Source organism: Mirounga leonina, unplaced genomic scaffold (assembly GCF_011800145.1).
Source record: "Mirounga leonina isolate KUSES-001 unplaced genomic scaffold, KU_Mleo_1.0 Mir_101664, whole genome shotgun sequence".
NCBI lineage: Eukaryota > Metazoa > Chordata > Mammalia > Carnivora > Phocidae > Mirounga > Mirounga leonina.
Genome location: NW_023270175.1, coordinates 16,083,816 through 16,095,774, shown reverse-complemented (window position 1 = coordinate 16,095,774; position 11,959 = coordinate 16,083,816). Strand labels below are relative to the sequence as shown.

At 36.4% G+C, this 11,959-nt stretch overlaps 1 non-coding gene across 1 annotated transcript; it reads right to left on the bottom strand.

The window, feature by feature from the left end:
* Positions 1–2,562: 2,562 nt before the first annotated feature.
* On the bottom strand, positions 2,563–2,667 carry LOC118013750. The gene has a single exon (XR_004680112.1). It is a non-coding gene; the product is annotated as a U6 spliceosomal RNA (small nuclear RNA).
* Between the last annotated feature and the right edge of the window lie 9,292 nt (positions 2,668–11,959).

The following is an 11,959-nucleotide window of genomic DNA, read 5'->3' as shown; positions in this document are numbered from 1 at the left end:
CAATGTTTTTGTATAGCATTTGATATTGACTAAATTGATTTTCAGAGATTAAGTAACTCTCCCAAAATCATAGATCTAGGACATTACACAACTAGAATTCTAATTCCTTAGCTCCTGGTTCCAAATTTTGTACTTGTACTTCTCCCTTTCATTGTTTCTCCTCCAGTCAAATGCTTCCTAATTATTGCTTCCATCCTCCCCGATCTTTCATTCTCTAATCTATGCCACATCCTGAGAAGTGTGCCATTAGTCACACTTTAGCTGATCTCTTCACCTTCAACAAAATGCAACCCTTTGTTGGTTTATTGTTACACTAACCTAAGTCAAGGGTAAATGACCACTACTGCTTAGTGCAGTAACCTCATATAACAAAATTGACATCCTGTTAACAGAAGTCTCTGGCTACCTAATGAAATAAGAAATTACTGTGAGAATTTTAAATACTGGGGCCAGACCAGACAAGGATTATGATGTGTTTAGGCATTTTTGAAAGCCTCTGGCACACATCCCCCCGGCAGCTGTTGATGTGCCTACTCAAGAGTAAGCTATGAGTATATATATATACATACATGTTAATATACTACTCTTACCCCAGAGAGTGTGAAATGAGAATTTCTTTTTGCTTACTCTTACTTAGCACTCCTTTGACAGCTATATTTTCTATGTTAACTTAGGGGACACTGGAAATATATGTCAGGGGTGAGAATTAGTATAAAAATTACTATTTTTCTTGATTTTCATCTGTAAATGGTATGAGGTGAATTAAATACATAAACTTTAAACCACATAATTTTTACTTATTCATGTCATCTGGATATGTATTAAACTTTTATCAAATAGCTTCTATGTACAATGTACTATGTTAAACACTGTGAGAAACCCCTGCATATTACACAATTCCAGCTCTCAGAGATTCATGTATTCTGCTGGAGAATACAAAAATGTTCAAGAGAATTTGCAGGGAAGTAAACAGTATGGGCATTTCCAGTTTCAAGTTTAGTCCACCCATTCAACAATAAGCACCAAAGATGTGCAAGGCATTATGCTGGGAACTAGGTATTAAATGATGAACATACCTATCACAATCCCTATGTCATGGTATACAAAGAATAGTAAGGAAAATACAGACATAAAGGAAATAATTATCTACAAAATGAAAAATTTTCAACTGTGAATAAGTGTTATGAAAATAAGGCAATAAGAGGATTTTACATAGAAAGCTCAGGGAAGACTTCACTGATAGGAAGATAATTGAGCTATTATCTGAAGAGTGAATAGGAATTAACCAAGTAAAAAAGGGAGAGAATAATGTCCCACGCCCTCCGGCAAGAGGGAGCAAGAAAGACACTGAAAAAAGACCTGTATGGCAAGAGAAGATAAGGCATGTACATGATAAATCTAGAGAGGTAGATGAAGCCAGACTATGATATGAAGACTTCTGGGCCATGGTATAAAGTTTCAAAATTAGAATAGTATTTTCATGATGGAATAAAAACTCTTTAAAAATTCTACCCTATGGTTATTCCTAATGCTAGAGTCTTATTTATTTATACATTAATTATATTTGTATATTACTCCTATTTATAGCTAACTTGGCTAATCATGTAAATTACTATTTAACAAATATTGTATTATATTTTAATATTAATTTAAATATAATTTATATAAAATAAATGTAATTAAATATTATATTAAACTACTACTTAACAAAAATACACAACAGATGAGAAAATTTAGCCTTTCATATGCCTCTCTAAACTGTACACCAAAAGAAAAAAGGTGTGCATTTGGAAAGATTTAGAGATCATGAGATAAATTCAAATTGGAAATTAAATATGAAAATCATTCTGGAAATAAACTCCATGATTTTAACATGTGAGATCATTTGTGCTTCTGGGGAAAGGCCTGAGGAAAACGTGATCAAATACCAGCTATGTTAAATTTTCTTTAGTCATCAGACTGCTCTGACTTTTAAAGAAATGAAAGAGATGCAAATTCCTTCCTAAGATACACACTTTTGCTATTCTCCATTTAGAGTTAAAAATTTCCACTGTATTTAAGGTTTCACCAAGCGTATTTTAACAATCTGGATAATTCAACAAACACATGCTGTTCTAAATGCTATCTTCATCACTAAGATGTGATTTTATATCTTTGAAAATTGGACATTCAAGGTAAATCAAATTCATACATACTTAAAGGCCTGCTTCAACCCAGACATAGCTGTATATTTTTTCCACTATATTCATGGTAAATACAGTACCACAGATATTTAACAGAAAAAAATAGACCACATAAGCCATGCCCTTCTTAATGCACATCTATAACAGGGAACTATGTAGGTGAAATATCCCTACCAGAAATTATAGCCTTAAGGGAGAATATTGTGCTTCTTGATTCCTAGACTAACTAGAGAACAAGAAAGCAAGGGTAAGCACAAGGGTCTCTTCCTAATTAAACAGTACAATGCCTTTATTAATATGTACTTAATCCAGGACAAATAGTATCTACTTTCCAAATTTAATAAAATATTAGAAGTATTTTTTTATTATTTTTTTATTTTTTAATACAGAAAGCTTCACAGATTCCTCATGCCATTCTTGCACAGGAGCCATGCTAATACCTGTATTGTTCCAATTGTAGTATATGTGCTGCCGAAGTGAACACAAAAGTACATTTATAAAAATCAATTTTCACTAACACAAGAAGTATTTCAATATGATATTTTTAAAGGAATTCTTGAATACTGGCTATCACATTCCTCAGGCTTTTTTTTTTTTTTCCTTCTCCATGTACATCATCCTCAAGAAGCTTGTGAGATTTTGGAAACCAAAGATCAAAGAGCTTTAATTTTATCAATTCCACATTTTTAGTTTAACAAGTACATCTCCATTCAATGTTCTTGAAACCGTTCTCAGTAATCAAAACTTGAAAGCTAATCTGAATTTGTAGCTTCGTTCACTGTAGTTATAATACTTTTTTTTTTTTTTCAGTGCAATGGTCAAATTCAGGGCAATTCCTTCCCATAACTAAAATGGAGGCTACTATTGAATATGAGCTATATTACTGATTTAATATATATTATTGCTATTGTTATCACTATTACATACAACATTTTGAATTTTCTCTTAAGCAACTTTTCACATGCTATGACTTCTAAAATATTAGTTCATTAATGTCATGATAACTTGAAAATATCTCGTATTAGTCAGTTTGGGCTGCTGTAACAAAATACCATAGACTGAGTAGCTTATAAAAAATAGAAATATATTTCTCACAGTTCTAGATGCTCACAGTCTGATATCATTTTGTAGCATGGTTGGGTTCTCTTCTGAGATGCAGACTGCTGAATCTCCTTGTTTCCCCATGGTGGAAAATGAGAGAGCTCTCTAAGATCTTTTTTATAAGGGCACTAATATCATTTATGAGGGCTTTTATCTTCATGACCCAATCACCTCCCAAAGGTCCCACCTCCTAATACCATCACAATGGGGGTTAGGGTTTCAACAAATGAATATTGAGGGGACACAAAGATTCAGTCCATAGCAATCTCCAAAGCAGCAAGTGATTTAATTTACAATGATTTTTATGAAATTAGAATAGAATGTGTTTTCTGACATCAGAATTTACAAAATATCCCCTGTATAAGATTTATTACATTTATAAACTAAATTTACTAAAATTCTAAGAAGCTAGACTCCATTGTAGTTCAAGTATGTTTTATTTCCAGCATTTATTTTGTTTATCACCGAAATCTGTGTGCATGTTTTAAGATTTTTGGCATATTTGAGTACCATGGAGAAATCATATCTTGTATTTCATTATTCAGTATTCTTGTATCATCAATGAATCCAAACTTCTGGAAAGCCTTATGTTCACATGATGTTAGTGTTGACATCATTCAAATAATATAAATTTAGTACATGCATTAAAACAAACAACATCTTTAGAAGAAAAAGCTGCAATACAGTCATTTGCTGTCTGAAGAAAGCTATAAGCAGTAACACTAAAAGACAAATAAAATGATAGGAGTAGAAAATTAGATATGAGTTTAGGATGTGATAAAAATAATAGAAAAGTAAATACTCCCCCTGACAATTTAACATAAAGAGTCTGTTCAAGAGAGACTATGGCATAGTTTCATCAAACAATAAATGATGTATTCAGTACTCTAAAATGTGGGAAGAACTCTGATAGTGTTTACTTGAAAAAATAATTCTCTGGACAATTAAATCAGTCTTTAGTATCACAAGTATTAAAACACATTGATAATGAGAAATGGTGGATTTCTGAAGTTGTCAAAAATTTTAAATGCATAACTCATGGAGCTTTGCTGTGATGCAACCCTTTATGATATAGCATTTGTCTGAATTTGGATACATTTTGTAACCCCGTCTAAGAATAGTTACCAGACTTATCAGCAAGAAAAAGTCCTTATTCATTAATTGCTTTTCTGTAGCCAAAATATTTGAAGTAATGGAGGTATTAGCAAACAAAGACTCATAGCTGTCCTCTATTAAACTAATCTCAAAAAGTTGGATTGTATTTTATAGACTCCTTCCATTAATAATTTTGTCAGGGATATCTAATCTATAAATTTACCTAAATCTTAACAAAGCTATTTATATTATTATGCTATACATTGGGTAATAGAAGTTCTCAACTATATATTACAGTATAGGTGTTATTGGCAAACTTCGGATGGTGTGCATTCAATAGTCACATATTAGAGTCAATGTATCAATATAAATATACTAACATGTTACAGTCTATATATATGGGTTACCAGTCATTAAAACATAGATTACACTAAAGTTAACAATATTATAATGGTTGCAACTATTCTTTTACCACTTCTACATTCTTTATTTCATTTAATTCATACAGTGACTCTATTTGGTAATTATGAGTATTCCATTTTCCAAATGAGGAATTTGAGGCTTAGCAAGGCTAAGTTCTCTATAGTCACACAACTAATTAGTGTCATAGCAAGAATTTGAAAGAGAGCCAATCTGACCAACAGAGTGGCTTTTGATGTAAAAACTAAATACAAATAATCTATTTTAACCTTTCATAATCATCATGATATAAATCATCCTTAGGCAATAGATATATATGCATGTCACATATCAGGGTTTTAACTAGCCCTATATTCTTCTGGGTTTGTGATCTATGAGTTTCAGAGGGACTCCAGGTTTGATTTTTTTTTTTTTTTATTTCTTGAAAAGAAAGTCATCATCTGATTTTTCTTAATATTTTTTTAAAGTTTCCATTTACTTTGATATTTTTAAAAGTATATTTCACATATAACGTTGCATAAATTTAAGGTGTACAACATGTTGATTTCATACATTTACATATTGTAATATGATTGCCATTGTAATGATAATCAGCACCTCTCTCATTTTGGATAAAGAAGTCAATGGGGAGGAGAGTAAGATGGCGGCAGAGTAGGAGGACTCTAGGCTCACACACAGGGGAATGCACAAGGAAAACATTTTCCCAAAGCCATTGGCTTGGAAAACGAGAGGGGATGAATTTCATGAGTTCCTACAACCAGTAGGACTTAAAGCCTAGAGTTTTAAAGGTCAGAGGGTTTGGCTGGGATAGAGCCTGGAGGGCACTGCACTGCTCCTGGAGAGAAGGCAGGCAGACAACCCTGGGGCAGACAGCTTGGAAACAGTGATCTGAGAAGAATGCTTGGGGTACACAGGGGGTAGATTGTTTGTTCTTCTCAGAGGCAGTGTTCACCTGAGAAGCCTCCCTGGGAACAAAGGCGCCTGCTCTGCCACCACTTCCTTCCTCCGCCCATCAGCATAAACACAGAGCCACCTGTGGGAAGTAGCACAGCACTGACACGGGCTGCCTAACTTGCTTACACCAGGCCTCACCCCGTGGCCTTGGTCAGGACTGCCCTTCTCAGTCAAGCTTGCCTCAATCCAAGCACAGTGGGCTCCTGCCCCTCGAAGACCAGCACAAACCCCTGCCCACACCACGTTTCCTGACCAGAGAGTTCTGCAGGGCCTCGGTTCTGATGGAGTTGGTGTCAGGTCTCATTTCAAGAACAGACCAGACCAGAGTACACCTAGTTAAAACTCACCACATTCAGGCCAGGGAACAAACACTGCCCACTGAAGGCAAGGAAAGTCTCTGCAGACAACTGGCCTGAAGGACAGAGCAGCCAAAACACAACAGCAGAGCACACACAGCACACACTGGAGACACCCCCTGAAGCACCAGGCCCTGGGCGCTACATGACTTCTTCTTAAGGCCATTACTTTCAGAAGCAGTAGACATACTGGCTTTTCTAACACAGAAGAAGACAGAGACTTAGACAAAATGCCAAGATGGAGGAATTTATCACAAATGAAACAAGAAAAGGTCACAGCCAGAGATCTAAGCAAAACAGATATAAGTAACATGCCAAATGGAGAATTTAAAGCAACAATCATAATGATATTCACTGGGCTTGAGAAAAGAATAGAAGACATCAGTGAGACCTTTACCACAGAGATAAAAGAGTTAAAAGAGAATCAGAGAGGAAGAATGCAATATACAAGGTTCAGAATATGTTTGATGGAAGGAACTGCAGGATGGAAGAAGCAGAAGAATGAATTCGTGACCTAGAGGATAAAATAATGGAAAATAATGAAGCTGAATGCAAGAGGGACAGAAGGATTATGCAACATGACAATAGATTTAGGGAACTCAGTGATTCCATCAAACATAATAACATTTGTGTTATAGGAGTCCCAGAAGATGAAAGAGTATGGGGGTGGCAAGTTTATTTGAAGTAATAATAGCTGAAAACTTCCCTAATCTGGGGAAGGAAATGGGCATCCACATCCAGGAGGCAGAGAACTCCCATCAAAATCAACAAAAGCAGGTCAACATCAAGACATACTGTAATTAAATTTGCAAAATATAGACACAAAGAAAAAGAACTTAAAAGCAGCAAGACAGAAGAAGCCCTTAAGTTACAAGGGAAGACCCATAAGACTAGCTGCAGATTTCTCAACAGAAACTTAGATAGCCAGAGGAGAGTGGCTTGAATATTCAATATCCCGAATGGGAAAAAATCTGCAGCCAAGAATACTCTACCCAGCTAGGCAATCATTCAAAATAGAAAGACAGATAAAGAGTTTCTCCTAGACAAACAAAAACTAAAGATGTTCATGACCACAAAACCATCCCTGCAAGAAATACTAAACGGGACTCTCTGAGTTCAAAGGAGAGAACAAAGGAGACAAAACATGAAAGAATCAGAGAAAATCTACAGACATAAGTAAAAACAAGTAATAAAATGACAATAAATACATATCGATCAATAATTACTTTGAATGTAAATGGATTAAACCCCACAATCAAAAGATACAGGGTGTCAGAATGGATTGAAAAAAAAAAAAAAAACCATCTATATGCTCCCTACAAGAGACCCACTTTAGCCCTAAAGACACCTACAGATAGAAAGTGAGGGGATGTAGAAACATTTATCATGCTAATGGGTGTCAAAAGAAAACCAGAGCAGTAATACTTGTAACAGACAAAATGACTTTAAACAAAAACTATCAAAAGAGAAAAAGAAGCATTATACAATTATAAAGGGGACAATCCAAAAGAAGACATAACAATTGTAAATACTGGGGCACCAAACATGGGAGCACTCAAATATGAAAAAATTAAAAACAAACATAAAAGAAACACTGATAGTAAGACAATAATATTAAGGGACTTTAACCTCCCACTTTCATCAATGGACAGATCATCTAAACAGAAAATCAACAAGGAAATACATATTCTTTACAAGTGCACATGGAGCATTCAACAGAATAGATCACATATTAGATCACAAAACAGGCCTCAACAAATACAAAAAGACTGAAATCATAAGACAACACTATGAAACTTGAAGTCAACCACAAGCAAAAATTTGGAGAGACCACAAAAACATGGAGGCTAAAGAACATGCTACTAGAAGGAGGAGGAAGATGGCAGAGGAGTAGGAGACCTAAATTTCTTCTGGTCCCAGGAATACAGCTAGATAGGGATCAAACCATTCTGAACACCTACATACCTAACAGGAGATCAAAGAAAAGAATAGCAGCAACTCTCTGAACAGAAAAGCGACCACTTTCTGGAAGGTAGGACGTGCAGAGAAGTGAATCAGAGGCGATATACGGGAAGATAGACTGCGAGGGGAGAAAGCCTCCATCAGCTGGCTACCAGCAAGTGATAGAGCAGCTGAGAACAAAACTGGAAATTTTGGAAGTCTGCTCCACTGAGGGATGTCGCTGCAGCCACTAAGCGGGGGATGGAACCCTTGCTGGGACAGTGTGGTCTCAGGACCCTCAGGGTCACAGGAAGACCAGGAGTGCCTGAGTGTGGCAGAGCTCTCAGGTATCAGAGCAGGGAAGCTGGCTGCAAAGACGGAGCTGAGGAGTGGGCTCTCAGCTCGGGGTTGCCATAAACCATGATCCACGGCACAGTCGGGCCACTGCTCTTCCAGCAGGGACCCAACAAGTGGCAGGTCCAGGGAGACTTCCCTTCCTCCCCCAGGAGGAGTGGTTTGGGAGTGCAGCTCAGGAATCTGCTGGGTTTGGAGGCTCCAAACAGGGTTGTGTGCCAGAGATAGAAATGCTTGGTCACAGGCAGGGTGATCACGGAGTGCAGCCAGAGACCAGGGAGACAGGAGTGATTGACTGCTTTGCTCTGGAGTTCACTGAGGAGTGGGGCCCTGAGCTCTCGGCTCCTCTGGGGCAGAGATTGGGAGGCCCCCATTTTCACTCCCGTCCTCCAAAGCTCTATGGAAAGGTTGCAGGGAACAAAAGCTACGGAGAGCAAACCTGAGCAGATTACTTAGCCCGGCCCCCGGCAAAGGTGGTGCAATTCCACCTCAGGCAAATACATTTGAGAATCACTGCAACAGGCCCCTCCCCCAGAAGATCAGCAAGAACAGCCAGCCAAGACCAAGTTTACCAATCAATGAGAATGGCAGAATGTTAACACTAGGGGAATACAGCACATAGAATTCATGGTTTTTTTCCCCCTGATTCTTTAGTCTTTCAAAGTTAATTTTTTAAATTTTCTTTTTTTCTTTTTCTTTGAATTTTTCTTTTTCCCTTTTTCAACCAACATCTTATCAATCCCTTTTTTAAAAATCTTTTTTCTTTTTCATTTTTAGAGTCATATTCTATCCCTTCATAGTAGTTAACCTTATTTTTGGTATATATATATAAGTTGTTCTCTCTTTAAAATTTTGGGATACAGTTTCTTCTAACAGACCAAAATATACCCTAAATCTCTAGTGTATGGCTTTGTTCTAGTCTCCTACCCGATCACATTCTCTCCCTTTTTTTTTTAAATTTCTCTTGTTTCTTTTTTCAACAAACACCTTATCTTATAAATTCCTTTTATAAAATCTTTTATACTTTTCATCTTTACAGTCATATTCCATCCCTTCATTGTATTTACCCTTATTTTTGTTCATATATAAGCTTTTCTTTCTTCAAAACTATTGGAGGCAGTTTCTTCTAACAGACCAAAATATGCCCAAAATCTAGTGTGTGGCACTGATCTATTCACCAGCCTGATCATATTTGATCAAATTCTTTTTTTTATTTTTACTTTTTCTTTTTTATTCTTTTTTCTTTCTTTCCCTTTCTTTCCTCCTGGTTTCAGGTTTCTTCTGACTTGTTTAGTGTATATTTTTCTGGGGTCGTTGTTATGCTGTTAGCATTTTGTTCTCTCATTCATCTATTCTCCTCTGGACAAAATGACAAGACAGAAAAAAATCACCTTAAAAAAAAGAACAAGAGGCAGTACCGACTGCCAGGGACCTAATCAATATGGACATTAGTAAGATGTCAGAACTAGAATTCAGAATGACGATTATAAAGATACTAGCTGGGCTTGACAAAAGCATGGAAGTTATTAGAGAAACCCTTTCTGGAGAAATAAAAGAACTAAAATCTAACCAAGTCGAAATCAAAAAGGCTATTAATGAGGTGCAATAAAAAATGGAGGCTCTAACTGCTAGGATAAATGAGGCAGAAGAGAGAAGTAGTGATATAGAAGACCAAATGATGGAAAGTAAAGAAGGTGAGAAAAAGAGAGATAAACAACTACTGGATCACGAGGGCAGAATTCGAGAGATAAGTGATTCCATAAGACGAAACAATATTAGAATAATTGGGATCCCAAAAGAAGAAAGAGAGAGAGGGGCAAAAGGTATATTGGAGCAAATTATAGCAGAGAACTTCCCTAATTTGGGGAAGGAAACAGGCATCAAAATCCAGGAAGCACAGAGAACCCCCCTCAAAATCAATAAAAATAGGTCAACACCCCAACATCTAATAGTAAAACTTACGAGTCTCAGAGACAAAAAGAAAATCCTGAAAGCAGCTCAGGAAAAGAGAACTGTAACCTACAAGGGTAGAAACATTAGATTGGCAACAGACCTATCCACGGAGACCTGGCAGGCCAGAAAGGACTGGCATGATATATTCGAGCTCTAAATGAGAAAAATATGCAGCCAAGAATACTATATCCAGCTAGGCTGCCATTGAAAATAGAAGGAGAGATAAAAAGCTTGCAGGACAAACAAAAACTAAAAGAATTTGCAAACACGAAACCAGACCTACAAGAAATATTGAAAGGGGTCCTCTAAGCAAAGAGAGAGCCTAAAAGTAACATAGACCAGAAAGGAACACAGACAATATACAGTAAGAGTCACCTTATAGGCAATACAATGGCACTAAATTCATATCTTTCCATAGTTACCCTGAATGTAAGTGGGCTAAATACCCAATCAAAAGACACAGGGTATCAGACTGGATAAAAAAACAAGACCTATCGATATGTTGTCTGCAGGAGACTCATTTTAGACCCAAAGACACCTCCAGATTGAAAGTGAGGGTGTGAAAAACCATTTACCATGTTAATGGACACCAAAAGAAAGGTGGGGTGGCAATCCTTATATCAGACAAATTAGATTTTAAACCAAAGACTATAATAAGAGATGAGGAAGGACACTGCATCATACTTAAAGGGTCTATACAACAACAAGATCTAACAATTGTTAATATCTATGCCCCTAACATGGGAGCGGCCAGTTAATAACAAAAGGAAAGAAACACAGTGACAATAACACAGTAATAGCAGGGGACTTTAACACCCCTCTCACTGAAATGGACAGATCATCTAAGCAAAAGATCAACAAGGAAATAAAGACTTTAAATGACACACTGAACCAAATGGACTTCACAGACATATTCAGAACATTCCATCCCAAAGCAATGGAATACACATTCTTCTCTAGTCCCCATGGAACATTCTCCAGAATAGATCACATCCTAGGTCATAAATCAGGTCAAACAATTATAAGAACATATCATGAGCAACTATATGCCAAACAATTATAAGAACAATTATAAGAACATATCATGAGCAACTATATGCCAACAAATTAGATAATCTGGAAGAAATGGATGCATTCTTAGAGATGTATAAACTACCACACTGAATCAGGAAGAAATAGAAAACCTAAACTGACCTATAACCCCTAAGAAAATTTTAAAAATCTCCCAACAAACAAAAGCCCAGGGCCAGATGGCTTCCCAGGGGAATTCTACCAAACATTTAAAGAAGAATTAATACCTATTCTTCTGAAACTGTTCCAAAAAATAGAAATGGAAGGAAAATTTCCAAACTCGTTTTATGAGGCCACCATTACCTTCATCCCCAAACCAGACAAGACCCCATCAAGAAGCAGAATTACAGACCAATATCCCTGATAAACATGGTTGTAAAAATTCTCACCAAAATACTAGCCAATAGGATCCAACAGTACATTAAAAGGATTATTCACCATGACCAAGTGGGATTTATTCCTGGGCTGCAAGGTTGGTTCAACATCTGCAAATCAATCAGTGTGATACAATACATTAATAAAAGAAAGAAC